The sequence below is a fragment of the Lichenostomus cassidix genome, chromosome Z (genome assembly GCF_008360975.1).
Source record: "Lichenostomus cassidix isolate B80296 chromosome Z, HeHo_3.0, whole genome shotgun sequence".
Taxonomy (NCBI): Eukaryota; Metazoa; Chordata; class Aves; order Passeriformes; family Meliphagidae; genus Lichenostomus; species Lichenostomus cassidix.
Window position 1 is genome coordinate 2,073,729 of NC_139511.1, and position 20,649 is coordinate 2,094,377.

General features: G+C 38.3%; 1 protein-coding gene across 2 annotated transcripts in view; it reads right to left on the reverse strand.

Annotated features, from left to right (window-relative positions):
• EDIL3 (EGF like and discoidin domains 3) overlaps positions 1-20,649 on the reverse strand; it is a 222,132-nt gene that overhangs the window by 158,096 nt on the left and 43,387 nt on the right. The gene's annotated exons all lie outside the window — the stretch shown is intronic.

The following is a 20,649-nucleotide window of genomic DNA, read 5'->3' on the forward strand; positions in this document are numbered from 1 at the left end:
TGGTTTTTTTTTACTGAAAATTGGTAGGTTTTTGCCTCGTAATTGAAAAGAGTTAGAGAAATTAATTTGGTTTATGTCAGTAGTACTGACATTTGAGTATGTTTTGGATTATACTGGTGGTGAGCTCAAAACTCAGGATTTCAACACCTTTCTTGCATATGAATTTCAGATTAATGCTTGATGTGAGAATTTCCATCTAACCATTGGCTAAGAAACATAACTGATGCACGAAATGCCTTTATGAACTCTGTGCATCAGCTGCACAGAAAAACTGGAGTTTTGCAGTAGTTTGCTGGGTTATTGGTAGTTTTATTGAATTTTTTGTCAGCTCTGAAGTGCCCTCATGACCCAGAGAGCTGTCATGTATGTGATATTATCAGTTTTGTCTTGAGGACTGGGCAGCTGATGGAGAAGTAAAGCTGTTTGGGAACAGTAAGTGACATTTCCTAACTAAATTTAAATAAGTTAAAAAAAAATTAAATTATTTTTAATAAGACTCCACATTTTCTGAGTTTGTTGCACTATTGGGGGAGCAAAGGATGCTTGTTTGTTGCTTTATGGGGCTTAGGCAATTGTTTGTGAAAGAACAGCCACTGTTAAATGAATCCTCTGACAACTGTATTCCCATACCTCTAATTAAATTAATAAACTAAATAACATCTGCAGCAGGAACATTTATTATGCAAATCCATGTAGATATTCTGATTAAAATGAGAGAGGATATTTTTACTACATATTTCCTGATTCAGTGTCCTTCTGATTTAAATTACGTCATTGGTGTAAAAGGCAGGAAAACAAAATTCTGCTTGTATTTGTAAATTTTACAAATTTTACACTGAGTGACAAACAGAACTCACATTTAATTTTACATTACATTTCCAGAAACTGAAATCTCCCACAATGACCAAAGTGTGGACAGTTAACTGTGTGGTTTTCATCTGTCTGAAAATCAGTGTTGGCTTTTCCAGTCTGAAATAAAGTGACTTGACCTGCAGTTTGGGACTAATAAAGCAGATGTTCTCCTCTGTCAACAGTCATTTATTTCCATGTTCAGGAAATAACTGCACTAATTGCTCTTTTGACCCACCACCTTGGCCTGTCAGTCACTGCTGTGACTTTTGTAATGTCATTATACCACATCACAGGAGTAAAATGAATACAGAGCACATCAAAGAAAGTGGGATTTAAAAAAAAATAAAGAAGGAAACACAGGGAACAAAAAGTTACAACCAACAAAAGGGAAAAAAGCCCATCCTGTCTTATTCACATGATGTTAACGAGGACTAAAGGGGCAAAGTCCATACTTTAAACAACAGTGGTTAAATTATTTCACAGCATAAAATCAAATATGATGCAGTCAGAAAAATGAGAAGCTGCACAATTGTGCTCAGGATGAGGTACCAGCCTGGGCAAGTGTTGAAACTTAAATTAGCAAAAATCACATAAAAATGTTATCTCCCTTGTTTACAGCTTATTGTCTGTGAAATTGTGCTGAACAAAACAAATATCACCTTTGAATCAACAATATTCTCCTCGATTTACACTTTGTGCCTCTTGAGAGGACATTCATGTTGAAATATCGAAATCTAATTTGTTATACATTCCACTGAGTTTGATGAGCTGAATTTGATTTTGAAGGCTTTGCTGCTAGTAAGGAAAGCTGATATGGGTGAGTTTTGTGTTAACACAGATGATAAAGGGATTTGTTATCATTAAAATGTGACACAGCTTTTAACTCAACAGCAGGTTTAGAGTTTAACCTGAGAGATATTGCGAATGGAAGAGTAAAATGAAGCCCAAAAATGAAATATGTAATTTATAATAACTTTTTCAGGAGTGTGCTTTGTGCTGATGGCTTTCCATGGTGAATGGCAAGAAACTGTGTAACAGGCTGTGCAATTTGACAAATTTCTGCAAATTAAACAAACATTCCAAGAGAAACTCAACTATGAAAAAAAAAATCAAAAGGCAAATTATTATTGTACTTTTCTTAAGGCATTCTGAAAGGATTCCAGTAAGACTCAATGTCAAATAAAACCAATCATTCATGTTTGTCTTTCCCATGTCTGACTAACCTTGCACTTTTCATCATGTGGCTACTCGAGTGTGAAAGTGCATCTGGAGTGTAAAAGTGTGTCTGAAGACTGCACATAAACCTTTGATACTTGATTTAGTATCAAATAAATCCATGGGATTTATTTTTTAGTATTATTTTCCTGCACATCTTTAATTTCTTATTTTGAAGTCAAGTAAGTCTTTGAGAGAATTGTCTGTCCTCTCTTTGGAAACCATGGTTGGTGAAGAATAAAAAAAAAAAAAAAAGACAAAAAGAATAACACCAAAGAAATCCTAGCAAACTCTAGGAAGAAGAGAAGGAGAAGGAGGAGAAGGAGAAGGAGAAGGAGAAGGAGAAGGAGAAGGAGAAGGAGAAGGAGAAGGAGAAGGAGAAGGAGAAGGAGAAGGAGAAGGAGAAGGAGAAGGATACAGCAAAACACAATTAAAATGGTGATACACTTACTCTCTAATAAAAATTAGGAGTTTTTTCTAAGAATATGAAGTTTTTTGTCCATAATGAATAATTCAGTCAGTGAACCTGCATCTTTTTCATTAAAAGCACCCAGAGAAAAACCATTCTGTAAGTCCATCATGCTCCTTTGCACATTTTCACATAACCACTTTTAAGCCACATTCTTTTCAATAAAATACTGAATGTACAACTATTCCTGCTTTCCACAAGCAGGTAGTGGTGGGGAGTGGGGTAGAAGTTTTGCTGAACTGTAAACATTTACATAACTTTTTTTTTTTTGATCCCACAAAACCCCACAAAACGTTGCGTGATTCTCAACTGAGGAGTTCAATCCTTTGCCTGACAGCAGAGGACAGCCTGGAAAAGAGGAACCCAACCCCTGTGCATAAATAATGCAGCACCCTGTGATGTTAACAGTTAGCCCATCCATCCTTGTCAGGAGCAGAAATTCACAGTTTATGAAAACAACTCTTGTGATGTGAAGGCTGAGGGAGATGTGCAGAGGGAGAAGTTCCATCCCACCTGAGCCTTTGCCAAGCACTCCTTGTAAAACAAGACAGATCAGCCAGCTGCCATTGTTATATGACAATTAATTCCCAATGAAAAATGAAAAATATGGAAAAGAATTATTTAATCCAACTTAAAACTATTCAGTATTTAACGCTGCAGTTTCTGGGACTGAAATACCTGCCAGAAGCTAAGGTAGAGTATCCTGAATTAGGCATGAGAAAAGCATTCCAGTCCCCATGCACAACATCATTAGCCTGAAATGGAGACAATTTCCCTCAACTATCTTATAACACCTAGAATGACAACTATTAGGATTTCTGGCAGAAGTGCTGCTCTGAGAGACGTCTGCTTGAGACAATGATGTGATGACAAAGAAAGAAATCTGCATTCAGGAAAACGGCGTGGATTCACAACATTTCAAAGCTGTAAGGATGGAAGTGATTGAATAAAGACCATTCAGGTGCTTGGCTCACATTTCCTTCTGTAATTTAAGAATAGAGCACATTCTGTGAAATAGCAAGTCTGCTTTAGGGAAAAATTCAACCCTGTTTATTCTTTCATGCGATGGGCATTAAATATAAATATGAACACATTGAGTCTGCATTACGAAACGAGGCAGTGAAATTCACAGCAGCTGATGCTGAGGTAAATGCACTGATGCTGTAGCTGCAAACAGAATGACATATATGAGTTTATGGGGGTTTATTTTAGGGAGACATAATGCTCTTCACTGGTATTCTGCATAATGTGGGTTTTAAAGTCCAAGGTTTTGGTTCCACCATTGATGGGAAGAGGAAGGGAGATCATTTCTATCTAAAACAGCAGCCATAATTGTACTGAATTTCCTGTGTGGCTACAGGAAATATGGCTTATTTTAGGAGCTCTTTCGAAGGAAATAAAAATAATGGCCATTCGCTTCCATGAGAGTAAAATCTGTTCCAAAGGAGAAATCTCCAGGCAGCACCAAAAAAATAAACAGCCCAGGAAATAGCCAGTCAGTAGAAATCTGGTCTAGATAGAGCAAAAATAAACACCAGTTCTGAAGCCCAGAAGAGCACCTAAACTTCACCAGAAGACAGAGAAAGTACTTGCTACCTGTAACATTTTCATGTTAAAATCACTTTTCAGAAGAAGAGCTTTAATAGTTTCCTGATTTACAGAATCATCTGCACCATGTCCAGGTTCACACCTATTTCTGCACAGCTGAGGCACTCCTGAGAAGCAGAACCATAAATCATGCTGAAGACACACCTGTGCAGAGATGCAAAGTGTGAGCACAGAAACAGATGAGCTCTGCAGTTCTTTTTAAGAAATTTCTAAGCTGCTTCTTCAGATTTAATGGTGAGGCAGCTAATTTGTTTCTCCTAAGGTAAAAAAGACAGTTGGAATAATTAAATTGTCTCCCTTATTGTTTGAAAAATAAGGTTTCTAGATACCAATAGCTCATCTACCTCCTTCTGCTTCTTTTCTAGGCTGATTTGCTTACTATGCAAAGTTCAGCTAACTTTTCATCTACAATACCCATGGCAGAGTCTAAATGGTTTCAGAAAACATTCAAAATGATAACACCAACTTTGAACATCCACTTTCTGGATGGGGAAACTACAGGAGAATGTAAATCTCAGAGTAAGGAGGTCATGATTTTATCACAGGTCTCACAAAAACCAAGGTGGTCACTTCTGAAAGCCTCTGGGATCAAGAGACTCAGTGCTCTTCAGGTGTATCTTGTGGTGGTGAGGAACTGAGAAGTACTTTTGTAAATCAGGTGTAAAAATTTTTTTTCTAATTTTATCTTTTTCTGGTCTTGTAATCTGAAGGGTTGCACCAGCTGATTTCTCAAAAACCTGAGATGGCATTACAAAAAGAAAATCAGATTATTCCAGGCAGAGAATTATCATTTGAATCCCGCTCTGGGACTGGGCTGAAGCATTAATCCTGGGTGAAGATGAAGTGCTGACTTAAGCTTGGATTTAATCTAACAGTACAATACTGCAAAAGTGTGTCCCCACTTCAAGAGTTAGAATAGAGCCCGAAAGTAATGTCTGCAGAGATTAATTTCTATCATAATAAATCCCCTTCTGCCTTAAAAAAGTATAATCTTTTTTGCTTTCTAAAGGTCTACACGATGAGCTACTTTATTAATTTGAATGTGAAAGAGCAGCAGGTCACTGCACTTCAGCCTGCTGTGTTATAGACCTTTTAAGCATCTGATGTTTGACAATATGAAACACAAGTAGAAACAGAAAACAGCTTAAAAAGTAAACTCTTCTCTCTTCCATAGGTTACAGAGAGTTCATTTCTATGCCAACAGGCTCTGCGGGGAAAAAAGAAGAGAAAAGATGAACTATTCCTGTCATTTCACATCTTCATTAGTAAAAAATGGATCAAAAACGATTAAAGGGGGAAGCGTGGTTATATAACAGAGCTCTGAATATTTTCCCAACTTGTGGGAAATCTTTCATGCAGAGGCTGCCGTGTGGATTTGAGGAAAGCTGCCATCAGTCGAGACAGAGTTTCATCAAAGCAAAGAGAGATTTTCCCCTGCCTGCTCGGCTGACAGTGACAATCCACCCAGCAGCAGCACCAGCCAGCAGCGATGCTTCTGCAGAGCTGGGGAGAGCAGGGATGGTGAATCCCCTGATGAACACACCCTGATCCCATCAGCACAGCCTCCCACGCCTCTTCCCTCTGCATGCTCAGCAAAGCTGGCAAGAATCACCCAGGAGCTGCTGGCAGGAATTCCTGTGGCTCTGGCTGTCACTCACCTCAGCTGTGCTCTCACAGTTTTTTGCTACCTGCCAGGACTGAGGGGAATAAACCTGAATTTCTGCGCCTGTGCAGATCTGTGGGGTTGATGAAAAGGGAATGAGTAAGACCTTAGATTGAGACTTTCTGCAGGAGGCACTCAGGCTAAACTCTGTCTCCATCGTTCCATTAAGATTTTCAAACGAGATGCCAAGTCAGGATGGAAATAGATTATCATTTCCAGTCACTTCTTTACTTTCAGAGCTGATCAGGAGATTTTTAGCACTGTGTTCACTTGAAATTTCTCCGTTAATAGAATATTCATATTTCTTGCCCATTTTCCTTAAACAATACATGCACATAGTATAATCATTAGCTCAGTCCTTCAGAATTAACCTGAGTGATTGTGAGCCTCCCTAGACAGGTGACATCTCCCTTCCTTCTTGTCCTCATAGACAAGATGCTTTCAGCTTTCAGATGCACATTTTTTAGTGGTCTTGACAGTTTTCTTTCCACTTTTACTTCACCAGTGAAGCAAGACGATTTAAAACAAAACCCAAACACCTATTATGGATTTATCACTTTTAAATGAAAATTCACAATTTTCGTCCACATCTTATTTTTGCCTTTCCATTTCTCCTTTTTATGATCCACAGCATTTCAGGGTAGCATTTTGGAAGAACCAGGGTGTGTGTATATGTTTGTGCATACACACACATATATTTATCTCCACACTTCTATATTTATACATTATATATATGGAAATGAAAGGGGTTTGCTCTTCCTTTGTTTTCCCTATATGAGATGTATTCATTCACAGGTTGCTAGGCAATCGTTAATCTCAGCACTGGTGAATTTATCTTTTCCTATCCTAAGCAAATCCAAATTTGAAAGTTGAGCAATTAAAAAGTCATCATTAACAGTTTTTAAAACTCTGATTATGCTTCATTATACCCTTGTATCTTCACCAAAATGAAATATTTTAGAATATAAACTCCAAGCGTATTCTCATTACACTTTGAAAAGAATTAATTGATTTCTAGTTATTTCTATTTTTGGATACCCACTCTTAAACACCTCATTTGGAGTAATTTTCTTACAAGAAGTGCCAACACTATGGAAATGAAGGTTCTAAATCCAAAACGTGGTTTTTTTCTCTACAATCTGTGAAGTGTGTGGATTTTGTTTCAGATTTAATCACTTCCCTCCAGGTGACCTCAAGGTGCTCAGAGCTCTCCTGCAGGAACATCCTGCACCATGACCTCTTCTATTGCACCAAACCTTACATATAAAGAGAATAAAACAAAACATTCTGTAACTTTCCCGTTGTTATAACTACCCAATCTTCCTGCATTCATTTTTTGGCCCCATGGCTATTTAGATCTCCCACCACAGAAGCCCTGTCACCATCAGAAACAGATGACAGATCTCAAAAAAAAGAGATACACCACAAGTGCCAGCTTCCATCATTTTCTCTCTGAGGCTACAGGAAGGTGATGTGGCTGATCACATTCAGAATATCAATTAGGCACTGGAGAGATGAGCCTCTGGTGTGAGGGATGTGAAGTAATCAGGGCATTACAGCTCTCAGCTGCAATAAAGAACTGATGCTGTTTGTTTTGGACAATGCAGCTGGCAGTGCCACGCAGGCTCTGTGGATGAGTGATGAAAATCCTTCAGGTCATTTTTGCTAAGAGCCTCTGGAAAGGACAGACACAGTTTTTGTTTTTGTTTCAACTTGTTCATGAGCAAGATGGAATCCAAAGCTTTTTTGCTTAAAAAGGCTGCTGCATAGGTTCTGTGAAATTCTTGTAAATGAGGTTTCTTTCTAGACTTTTCCTCATTTACAAGAACTTTTACAGCCACTTCACTACACGATGGTTCACGAGAATATTCAGTGAGAAAGCAGTTTATGTGTGCCAAAACCTCATCTCAGTGTGGCCACAAGGCACAGGCAAACTGTATTCTTGGCAGTGGTTTTCAGTTTATTTTCATTATCTGCTGTAAATTGTAAACCAAGCCTGGAAAAGGTAGGTAGCTGCTTGGAAAACCCATTTGAAAATGAAGATCTGGGAACAGTGATTGGAAAAGGATGAAAAAGGAAGAAGTCAGACAGAGGAGAGAGTAAATTAAAAATGTTCACAGATGGAGTGACCAAGAATGTGATGCTTTTGCTATGTTGTGTTCCAACAGAGAGTTTAAATGTTATTTTAATAATGGTTCATATAGTTCCTTGACTACTAAACTTCTGGTTGTTTGTTTTTTTTCCCCCTGCAGCTTTGCTTTATTAACTACATCCAGGTAATGTAGAGTGATGGAAAAGTAGTGCAATGCGATGCAAACACTGGTAATTCTGCATGGGATGTCCACATCATTTCATGTCTGAAATGCCATTGCTGATCTTTGACCCTTCACAGAGTCCTGAGTCTGCATGCAGAGTATATTTTCTTAAAACACAGGATTAAGCACAGAGTAAATCCCAAAGGAAGGGGGAAATAAAAAGAAAGAGGTGAGAATCTGAATATTATGAATACATAGTCATAAGCAAAAGCTATTAAAATTAAAAAGAAAAAAACCGAAACCGAAGCCAAAACCAAATCAAATTAATTCTTTTTTTTGTCCAGTGTACAGGAACAAAGGGAGGAAGTTGATTACAGTTTAATAGGTGCAAATAAGAGTTAAAAGTGTACATCAGTGCCTTCTGATCCTTTTCCACTTTCCACATTTGTGAATTTGGGATACCAGGACAGAGGACTGTGGTTTTTTCAGATTGAGATTGAGGTCTTTACATGGATCTGTATGGGATTAGCACCACATCAGTGGAATATGTCTATAATATATACACATAATTTATGTGTATTTTGTACACATAAATATTCTGGCACTCTGTGATTACCACCAATATCCTACTTCTCCCTGTACTTCTACTTGAGCCTATTTTCAAATGTGTTAATAGAATTAACTTTATTCAGTTTTCTTTCTCCCTTCACCCAAAAAAAAAAAAATGCACACCAGTTCCTGACTCCAGCCACCACCCTAAATTACAAAGGTTACTTTTTTATCTTTTGCCACTGCTGTACAGCAATTTATGCCAGCAACAAACAACACAGCAGTTACAGCACAACCAGGTGATTAGAGAAGCCTCATTATTCACCAACAGAGCATATAAAAGAGTTATTGTGAGTGCACAAATATGTTGCTGCAGCCTCTTCTTGACAAACAAACAGACCACAATAAAAAAGACTGATAAACAGATTATAAAATTCGAGTCTGAATTTCAACGTATTTCTTCTCAAACGAAGGTATTAACAACAACCCAGAGGCTCATTAGGGAATTCTTTTCTTTTTCCCTCTATTTGTGAGCCTCATTAAAGGCTTCACCTCTTATTTTGTGCTTATTGTAGTTCTGTGTTTGCCACCAGAACTTTTTGCTTATGGGATTACAGCAGCACAGGCTTGGGTATGTTTGTTTTTTTAATAGATGCTGATCCCTCCCTTTCACAGAATCAAACTATTGTCTCTGTGCTGTCCTCTGAATTGCTGAGACCTACAGACACATTAACTGCTGCCCTCTCCTCGCTTTGATATCTTGGCCTCCAACTAACTCTCCAAAAACCCATTTTCCACTGAGCTGTCCCAGACCACGAGCCAGCTACACCCAGAGTTACTCACCCACTGTGGGGCTGGGACATTGCCCTGGCCCTAAATTCACTTTTCTGCCCCAAAAGGGGTGCAGTTTGGCACCAGCCAGGACACATCTCCTGCTGCCTCCAAGACAAGGAGCGCCGAGCATCCCGGAGGATAAAAGCTTTGTTTGCACAACACTTGGCACCCCTGAAGGTCTGAGGATCAGCAAATCTCCCAGCAAATTTGGAAGCAGAATCTCTTCCAGGAGAGAGCTGGATCAGCCCTCTGGTGCTGAGCCATGGGGTGTTACACAACAGCTCCTAACGAGATCAGCAGGATGGGGATAAATCCAGAGGGGACCTGCCCTGCTCGGGTGTCAGCCCAAATTAAATCCATTAATTCCATGGTGTTACTCCTGCTCAATGCTGTCAACAGCACCAGCATTTGAATTGTTTTCTCCCTTGCTTAATTGAACCACCAGAACAATTTTTAAGACAATTTCTTAGGCTTTAATTTCCTCACAGTACTGCTTCTATGCTTTCCCCCAATTTCCTGTCTCGTTTTTCAATCCAGCAAACCACATTTAAACCACATTTTCTATTTCTCATATGTTTCTGATTAGTTCTTCACTTCTTACCAGATTTTTTTTTTTCTTTGGGCCTCGGTTGGTAGTGTTTGTGTTTCAATTTGTGTACAGCCTTTTATGATTTTCCACTCGTTACTTATCTGCTGCAGCTTTCTCGCTCTGCAGTTTAAAGCTATTATTTTTAAGAAGCAGCTAGAAACTCTCGAGTCCTTTAGTGTATTCCAGTGGCATATCAATTGTGTCTCAGTGGTGTTTCAGATTGCCAGGTTACTAACCCAGAAATTGCTGTAAATGGCTCCTTCTAGTCTTGCTCTAAACCAAACATGCAGGAGATATGCAAAACAATTTGGAGAACTCAATAAAAGAAGCATTTATCCCCTGCTTGTGTTATACAAAAATAAAGCTTTAAAGGAGGCAGACATTTATTACGCTGGACAAAGGTATTTGCTGAATTCTCCTCCTATGTTATTCAGAAATAAAATTATTTAGGTTATGAAAGCTGCATTTGAAGCACCAGGGTATTTTATACAGTTCAAGAAAAGTCACCTCAAACAACAATTTCAGCATTTTGCAACCTGTTTCCCCTTTATTCATCCACGCTGGTAGGTGACTGAAAGGAAGACAATGTGATATGAATATTTTCCTTTCAGCAGCTGCCAAGGAAGCTTGACAACACTGTCTGAAAAGCTCAACTGTTGAAAGCAATCCACAAGGCATCACAATGGAAAGCATCTTGAATTGTTACAGATCAAAGCCAGGCACTATTGCCCTCCACTACAGCTCCATTAAACGTGCTACAAATTAATAAATACAAGTTAAGCACGAAGTAAATCTGGTAAGTTTCATTGTCAGGGGTGAAATGAAACAACAGGTCTTCCCAGACAAAACACATTAGCATGAAAATAGATTAAAAACTGGGATCAAAGTGCTCAAAAATAAACAGAACCATGGAAAGAATGGCATTTATCACTGCTAGAGACCTCTGTATTTATCTTCAAAATCACTGGTTGGAGATTGCAGTTGTAAGCATTTCTGGGAAGGTTTATCTATCCAGCAGCATGAAATGCAAGTTCCATGAACTTTTTATTTCATGGGGCACTGCGCTGCTTCTATTTTTAAAAGCAAAATTATCAGTACCTCTTCATGGCCATCCAATTCCTCACCAATCCATCTGGTACCTGGTCCTAAAGAAATCAGATACTTTCTAATAAATCAGATCCAAAGCTTATTGACTTTTGGTTTGTTTTGTTTTGGTTTGGTTTTGTTACAAAGCCCTGGTCCTGCTGCAACTCCAATATGAGCAAACAGAACAAAACACAGATCATTAAAAATGGTGTGTGGGAAGGAGCAAACACACCTCTGCTTATGGCCATCCTAAAAACCAAAAGAACAAAACAAATCAAAGCAAACAAACGCCAAAAACCCACCAAAAAAAAAAAACCCAAAACAACAAAAAATCCCACAAAACCCCCCCAAAAATCCCATGAAAACACCCCAAAAATCCCACAGAAACACCCCAAAAAATCCCACTAAAACACCAAACCCAAAACAACAAAAAAAATCCCACAAAAACACCCCAAAAAACCCGCAAAAATCCCATGAAAACACTCCAAAAAACCCAAAAAATCCCACAAAAATGCCACAAAAACTTTATGAGGCCCATCAGTGAGTCCCATAGGTGACCTATCTAAACTTTCTCTGCCAAATCTTTAAACCCCACGGTTGACCTACCTCTGGTGTACCAAAGATAACTGATATACACCAGCTATGCCAAGGAAAAAGTCAAAAATTAAGCAGTAGATGTCATGACTGGATTATGCCTAAAATGAACCTATTTTACTGTGAGCTACAGAGATTCTCCAGACACCAAAAATCCCTTTCTGTGCTCTCAGTGTCTATGATTGCATGACTCTATATCCAGTTCTTGCTGCTGTTATAATGGAGAAGTGACTGATATTCCTCTTCTAGCAGCATATTTAGACTTTTTTCTAATGAAACCTCTAGATTTTAATGAGATTTTACTGTGTTTTTCCCCCCTCTGAACAAATCTGGCAAGAGGCTGGGTGTTTTCTGTAAGCTTGAGAGTTATGGGGATTTTTTTTGTGCGTTTGTTTTATTTTTTGTTTTGTTTTGTTTTGTTTTCTGCCTTCACCTCACTGCTGAGCTCCAGGTGAGCATAAAACAGAAGCAAAAATATCAAACACTCATCATCTTTCCAACGACAGGCTGCAGCAGAGAACCTGAGCAGGTCATTTCTCAGGGCAGAACAACACCAAAAGGTCTCAGTAGCCACAAAGAAAGGAGATCACCCCTTGCATGTGATCTCATTTCCTCCTGGGAAAGTGAAAATGTTTTGGTTAAAATGATGCTGACTGATTTTTACCGTGGTTCTGTGGCAATACTAGCAAGTTTATGGAGTTTTTTGGATTTCTTGGGTTTTTTTTGGTTTGGCTGTTTTTGGTTGGTTGGTTGGTTCTGGTTTTGTTTGTTTTCGTTTTTGTTTTTTGTGGGATTTTTAGGTTTTTTGTTTGTGTTTTTGTTTATATTTCCCTTGTTTTGTTTTGCTTTATGGTTTTTTTTGCTTTCATGTTGTTCCTTTGTGGGTTTTTTTGGGTTTTTTTTGGGTGGGTGGTGGCTTTGTTGTGTTGTTTGTGGGGTTTTTTGGCTTATTTGACAGCAGGCTTTTTCTTTTCCTTTTTTTTCTCCTTTTTTTTCTCCTTTTTTTTTTTTTGGAAAGAGAGGTGAGGAGGAACTACAATCCCTGTGAGGATGAAGATCTAAAATCAGTATACCATGTCAATTCTCCTGCATGCCAGGGCACTTTGACATGGATTACTGCCAGAATCCAAGCAGGAAAAGAGAGAGCTTATCAGCTGCTAAGAATTCACAGAAAAATTTTTAAAAATCCCATTAAAAAAACCCCACCAACACCAAAGTACATATTATTTAATATGGCTTATTCAAAGAATAATACTTGAGCTTTAGAGAAAGGCCACTCCAGCAAGGTTAGATGCCTTGACAATCAGCTGCAGAGTGGCCACAAAAGTGATTCTTAAATGTGAAATTCCAATTCCAGGTCTGCTGAATGAGAAGTCTTACAACAATCCTAACATTTCAGACATTTTCCTGACTTGAAGTGCAATCTGCTCCACACACATCCAAGGGGCTCTTGAGAGACAAAGAACTGTGAATCTTGCAGGTTTTGAGCTCCAAACCTTGAAAATCAAATTAAATGGGAGGCAGGATGGCAGGAGCTCCCAAATCAAACCACTTCCATGTGCACATAGAGAGCTTTAGTTCTGAAATTTGTAATTCCTCAGAAATGGGGTGTTTATCATCATTCTGGCATTCAAGGTGTTCAGCTAGTGGCAGTGCCTTCCCCAGCTGTTTGGGCACAGGAGATGTGTTGTGCTTCTCTCACTGCCCTTCTTCCTCTCACTTTTTATCTTCAAACAAACAAAACCACCAGGATGTGTCAAGATTTCCTCTAGACATCCACGTGGCTAATGTTTCACAGAGTCACAGAATCATTTGGGTTGGAAAAGGCATCTGAGGTGCTCCAGCCCAGGCTGAGCTCAGTGCCCACAGTGTCACCAGCCCAGAGCTCTGAGTGCCACTCCAGGGACACCTGCAGGGATGGGGACTGCAAACCTCCCTGACCACCCTTTCCATGGAGAAATTCCTCCTAAAATCCACCCTGAGCCTCCCCTGGCCCAGCCTGAGTCCCTTTTGCCTCTGGCTAATGTGACACCATCCAGCTGCACCATCCTTCAGGGAAAAAAGGTTATCTACCTGAAATAGTTTGCTTATTTAAAGCTGGGCTGTATTGTGAACCCCAGCTCACAAACCCAAAAATAGTGCTGGGGTAGCAAACTGGTGAGCAATAAATATCATGAGTTGGTCATCTGTGGAATCACTGAATTCAGGGCATCTCTCTCTGCTCCTCTCTGGAGCTTATCAGAGAGAAAACATTTTTTCCTTATATTTCTCCCTTGGTCCTCCTCTTCTTGTTCTCCCTGAAGTCCAGTTGGGAGCAGTCCCCCTGCAGCACTGTGAAGTGGATTTAAAATGTTCATTAGAAGTCTAAATTGGTGTGAAATCAAAGCTTGAATCAAACACTGACCCTGCTGCTGGTCATCCTTTTTCACATTGCTGGCATTTCCACGAAGAGTTTGTGCTTTGAATTTCTGTCATTTTCCCACCTGATTCCCTCCCCTTTCCAGAAGGAGTTCCAGACCATCTTTAATCTGCAGTGATCTACCCTTATGCAGTAAACAGGCAGCAATCTCAGCATATATTCCATGTAATTATGTGATAAATGGCTCACAAAGCTGTCCTGTAAAATAAAAATCAGCAGGGCAGGGGCTGATCCTGTGTCTGCTGCTTCCACAGGGATGCAGGGAGAGATTCCAGCCCCCAGGACATGAGCAGCACCCTGTCAAGCCACAAAGAAAAATCAAAAACAACAAAAAAAACCCACAAAAAGACACCAAAACCTCCCCAAAAAATCCCACAGAAACGTTATGAGGTCGATTAGTGAGTCCCCACAGGTGATTTATCAGCAAGCAGGGGAACACAATGCAGTGACAGAGACTCTGCCACTTCTCATTGTCACAGCAGAAGGAAGGAGGTGAGAAATAACATCTCCTGCTCCAGGGCTTTCCTGGAATTTTCGTGATTAGCACGTTAGAAAAACTGGGAGAAGTCGTAATAATTTTAGTTTTTAAATATGAAATGCGCTGAGAAGCCAGTGCCTGTGTTTTTATTACTTATTCATGAGGCTGAAAACTGACTACAGAGTTTGCAGGGCTCTCTTGAATCTTGTCTTTCTAATAAGGATGCTCTTGTGAGACTTTCTGTCAGCAGTGTGATGCGATGCAATCCCATGGGACACATTCTTATGTTAAATGGTGGAAAGTTATCACTATTACCACCACATTCAGGAAGTGTTAATTATACATGATAGACTTTTAAGTCTGTTGTTACTTTTCTACTTAAGGGCCAAAGGGATTGAAAAAATAAAAATATGGGGATGCACCACTGGCAGGTTGGTGATTCCTTAGTTACACATCTACAAGCCACAAACTCAATTTAATTGAGTGATAAATATGATGTTTATTCTCTTATGAAAAACTCAAGGACTCCTTTTCAGTGTGCAATGCAAAACTCCTTACTTTTGTTTGTTTCAGAATGCATAAAGACACATGCACTGTCTACACTCACCCATGTCTTGATTTCTCACTTGTTCTCTATTAAAATAAAACGTGAAAAAAACCTCATCAAAGTCATCAGAGGATATTGATACAGGAATAAATGTGGTGTGAGGAAAATAATTGAACTCATTCTCTTCAGACTTACAGAGAAAATGAGATGTTCACCACTGTAACTAAGCACATATTTATTGCAAATAAAGTCACCACACTCACACCTGGTCTGTTTTTTCAGCCCATCCAAGAACTCTTGCCAGGCAGAACATTAAGGTATGAAAAACACTATTTGAATAACCCCTCTGCATATCTCATGCCATCAGCCAACAGCATCATTTCCACCCATAACACATCCCTTTCATCTCTGGTCCCATCTCAAATTTTAATTTTTCTTCAAGCACACAGACATTGAAAAGGAAAAAAAAAAAAAAAAAGCAGAAGGCAGTAAAAGATAACATCAGATAAGCCAAGCTCTGAGTACCAACAGATTTTCAGGCATCCAACAGTTCTGCTGTCATTATCACCCTCTCCATGGCAAAAATCAAAAGGGATTATCTGGGCCATAATTAGGGATAGATTCCAGAGTGTTTGCTTTTTGCAATCAGATCCTGTTGTTCTGTTCCCTCAAAAGGTCAATGAGGATTATTCAAAAAATATAAAAATCAAGCTAGCAAGGTATTATAGAGAAGCAGGTGGGAGAAGCAGAAGTCATTATGAGGGAATGGCAGCTTTTTTTGGGAACTTGTGCTGGCATGGGTATGAACGTCGCTAAAACACAACATAAATATAACATTAATGCAGCTGATGTGTTTTTCTGTTTTCAATTCAGTGTTGCTCAATGCACCTCATACACAGCCAGCATAAAGCCCCACATGGAAATGATTTGGCAAAAAGAGGATTTCTCCCTTTATATTTGCCATTAAATTACCATCACTTCATTTTGGGGTTGGGAAAAAAACCCCAAAAAAACCCTACAATGTCTCGCTCTGAAACTTGTGCTGATGTTGTTATTAGTTCAGTCTTACCATGAAAAAAATTGGAGTTAGCTGATTTGACTTCGAAATTTAGTTAGATGACCTTGCTGAGAAATTAATTAAATGAAAAACACCATTGGTATGTAAAGAATACCAATTGTCATAGCTGGCAAAATTTAATTGTATTATAATTACACTGCATTTATAAGGCGTAAAATTGTATATATTTATTTTTAATTGTGCAGATAAATACATTGCTAGTTTAATTTTCCAGGAATCTAGCTGAGTTATCATTTGAACTAACAAAACCTCTGTGTTTTACCAGAAACTGCATCACTGCAAGACATAATTAAGTACTTTAATAGTATCTAAATATTTATGTGGCTCCTGAGAATGTAGAAATGTTGGCCTTATGTCTGAGCTATTCAAATAAGATCCTTCAGTATGCCAACATCTGGCTTTGATTCAGGCTATGGAAACTTTCAAGTTCTTAATTTTCTCCAAATTTTATTTCTGCGAAGAACAGCCCATGTAAAAACAAATCGCTGCAATGAGTCCAAAATTTAATTTATCATTAACACAATACGAGGTGACAACTGGCATTCTGTAAGTAATTGCATCTTCAGTGAAGTCCAGAAAACATATAAGCTACGGCTGAAATAATGAACAATCAGAGTAATTTATGATGAAATACGATTAGTGTGATGAATCATGGTAATTTATGATGAAATTCATAACTCTCCAGGGTTGCCATGAGAGCCTGATGGGTGAGATGAAAGAACAGCATTAACTACATTTTTAAACTATTCTAAACGCTGCTTATGAGCTCTTAATCCTTGAAATTCTGCACAGCACACCCAACTGTGTTCTGTGGATACAGGTGAACAACTCTCCAACTATTTGGTTTTTCACAGGGTTTGGTTTTTTTTTTTTTTGGAAGAGACAAGCAGGGACACAGAAAGAAATAATCTAATCTGTTTTGCATTGCACGTGAGTGATTCTTGCTGATAATTCATCACAAAGCATGTGGACTTGTAATGCTAATATCTCAGCTCTAATAATGTTAACCCAGTGCCTCCCAGCCTGAGAGAGAGGTTAGAATAAAGTATTTCATCCTTTTCCTATAAGTCAATTTACCCAAGATATACTTCTAGGCAACAAAATTATCACACATTTATATCATTGGTTTGTTTTTCTCTTTCTTTGGGTTTTGTTTTTTTTTTTTTTTTTTCATTTGTTGTTGTTTTATTTCGGTGTTTTTCACACAAGATCCTAGGACCAGAAGCATTTGCATTCATATAAATTTAATATAGCTTTTTGGATGAACTTGTCTTAACTTTCAGGCAAACTCCACAAGACAGTCTTCTTTTAAAGAGCTGAAAAGTGGTGCAACTGGATGAAAAGAAAAAGAAATAAAACCCCCATTGCACTCAAGTCACACCATAAGAAAATGCCATTATCAAACAAAGAAGCAAGGCAATTTCCAAACTTTCCCAAAACTGAAATACAGATATGACTCAATTCCTTGTCAAACAGACAATGACAGTCTGCTGTGGCTATTGGCTGTCCTCCCACGCAGCATCAGCAGAAATGTTTGTTTGTCCCAAATTTCAGAGGTTTTAGTGTTTTATTTAAATACCTCAGCAGAAGCAAGGAATTTAGATTACCTCTCAGGCCTGGTGGTCTTCTTTGTAACAATAAATTTATACCTCATGTGTGAATTTGGAGAGCAGAGATGACCCTAAACACAATCAAGGAATTAAAGAAATTAAAAGACTCTGCTTTCCAAAATGAGAAGAGCAAATAATGACTAAAGCTTGAGTCATGATGTGAAACAATTCACACTTTTTCCAAAAACTTTGAGGCAGACAATGCCCTTCAACCACAATTCCAGATTTTGCCAGAAACTCTGGTGATGTACAATGTGTTATGCAGGAGCTGAACTTTTCTGGTGCTGATTAGACACAGAAAGAAGCAGCAGTGTGAGAATAGCCAAAGGGGCAGAAAAAAGCCCAACCAAAACACTTAAAATTAAAAAAATTATGCCTTTTTTTTCAGAGGTAAAAAAATAATTCTGAAAGTTACTTGCTATATTTACCAAGGCCTGAGGAGTCAAACAAACAATCAAGTTCACAAATATAATTTATCTAACAGCTCATCTATCCCTGTTAAAGAACAGCTTTGGGGAATATTTACAGCATCAGTCACAGGAACCAGCAAGAGTGACAGCCACAGAAAGACCCTCCTGGGTGCCTGCTTCTTCACAATCACTTTAAAACAAGAAAATAATTACTTTCTTCTGTAATATTTTTTTTTTTTTAAATTTTAGAGACCCTATGAAACATGTGATACAAATATGTTACTGCAACTGGCAGTGAGGAGGACAGAGGAAAGTAAAACATATTTGCAGAATCCAATTCTTCTCCTCAGATCCAAGAATACCTCAACATGGCAGTCGATGACCAGGAAAAAAGATGGGTTGAGAATCAAAGGAAAATAAAATTTAAAAAAAATTAAAAAAACCAAAAAGAATGCCTCAACAAAAACGAAATAATTAACAGTTGTACTGGCTGGTTAGTCAAGTTATCATTTCTCATTCTGGACCAGAGGTTCCAAAACTGGAGAAAATAAGGGAAAACTGGGAGGATCAAGTTGATCATATCCTGACTTCTAAGTCTCGTATTGAAGATCTCCACGGGGCACATATTTTATTTCACTCTAAATCCACAAAGCACTCCTTGGGATTGATTACGAGGAGTTCATAATTATCCAGCAAACATTACAAGAGTTTCTGAGGGGAAAATTACAATATTACAATTACACAGCGGTATCTGCATCTATTTAGGAATACCCAGAATGTAATTTGGAAATGGGATTTTTTTTAGGCTCTCTGTTTCCTCACTTGCAGTGACCCCTTTGGGTCTTTCTGCCTTCCTTGGAAAGGTGTGGTTGGCAAAACTGCAGCAGGAGGAAACTCATTTCACATCACCTGCTCTTCCTGGGGCAATAAAACAATCTGATCTCTAAAAGGGGTGAAATTAAATGTATTTTTCAAAGTGCATCCTATTGGTGCAAATGCAGTCTAGCAGCAGGAAAGGAGATGAAGGGCAGAAATCTGTGTCCCCAAGAAGGAACTTCTCAGACAGATAAAAAAGGCAACCCCACAATATCAATTAAATATTAGTTATATCAGTCTATTCTATTCTATTCTATTCTAATAATTATATTATATTGTATTATATTAATGTTACATGTTATATGTTATATATATTATATTAAATATTAATTACCTCCATTAAACTACCTCCCACAAGCACCCAGGAGTTAATCTGACAGATTTCCCCCAAGCAATCAGGTGCATGGCAAAAAATTCCTCCAACTGGGAAAAGAAAAAGAAAAAAAGAAATAAAAGTGGAAAAATAAAGAAAAAAAAAGGAAAAAAAGGAGAAAAGGGGAAAAAAAGAAGTGAAGTCCTGTCTTCTTCACAAAATACCCTGTCAGAACAGGTCATAGAAAGATTAATGTTATTAGTAAGTTGTCACACAACAACTCTGTATTAATTTGAGCCTCAACCCTACAATCTGTCTCCTCGAATGCATATTATAAGTCTCATTAAAGTTAATGAGGTTTTGACGAGGCTTCAGACTTACAGACTGGATTTTATGATGGTGCACCAGACATTTCAATCAGGCTGGTTTAATCCATTTTGATTTTTGCTGGCTTGCTTTGAGGTTTGCATCTTGCCCCTCACAAAATTATTTCCTTGTGGTGGATTTCAGGGATCCTTGTCTTTAATTAGGATGTTAGCTTAATCACAAGTACAGGTATTGTATGTTCAGGCTGTGATATGGCATTTATTTTGGAATATCTGCTGTAAATGCAGCTTCTTGGGTTATTTATGGAAGATGAAGACCTCCTCAGGCTGACTGGAATGCAAATGGAGCATGCAAGCATGCTGCACAAAATACCTGCTGAAGAACTCCCCCTGCTAATAGGCAATTAATATTAATTCAGTATTAAAGTGTCTTCCTCCAAAGAAAACAAGAATAGTCTAACAAAGCTCTAAAATGAACAAAAATTGAAAACAACAAAAAGAAACCCAAAAGCACAGCAGAATCCACATAGCTACATCTGCATGACAGTTCTGCTCCTCGAGGGAATGAGGAAATTTGCCACAGTCAGAACATCAGGACTTTGCACGTCCTGGTGCAGGAGAAGCCACAGATGTCAAACATTGATTTTTGCTATTTTTGTTTGGCCACTCACCATCAAAAAAAAAAAAAAAAAAAAAGTGTAAAAGTATGAGGTTTTCTCATAAAAATGTCTTGTCAAGGCTTTGAAACTGCCACCAAAGCATGGATTCAAGCAGTCCAAAGAAACTCAGGAAATAGTTGTTGAGGATCATTGTTCCCAAATCCAGTGAAGGGAGAACAGAATTTACTCAAGTAATCTGAAAACTTCCATAATTCTTTC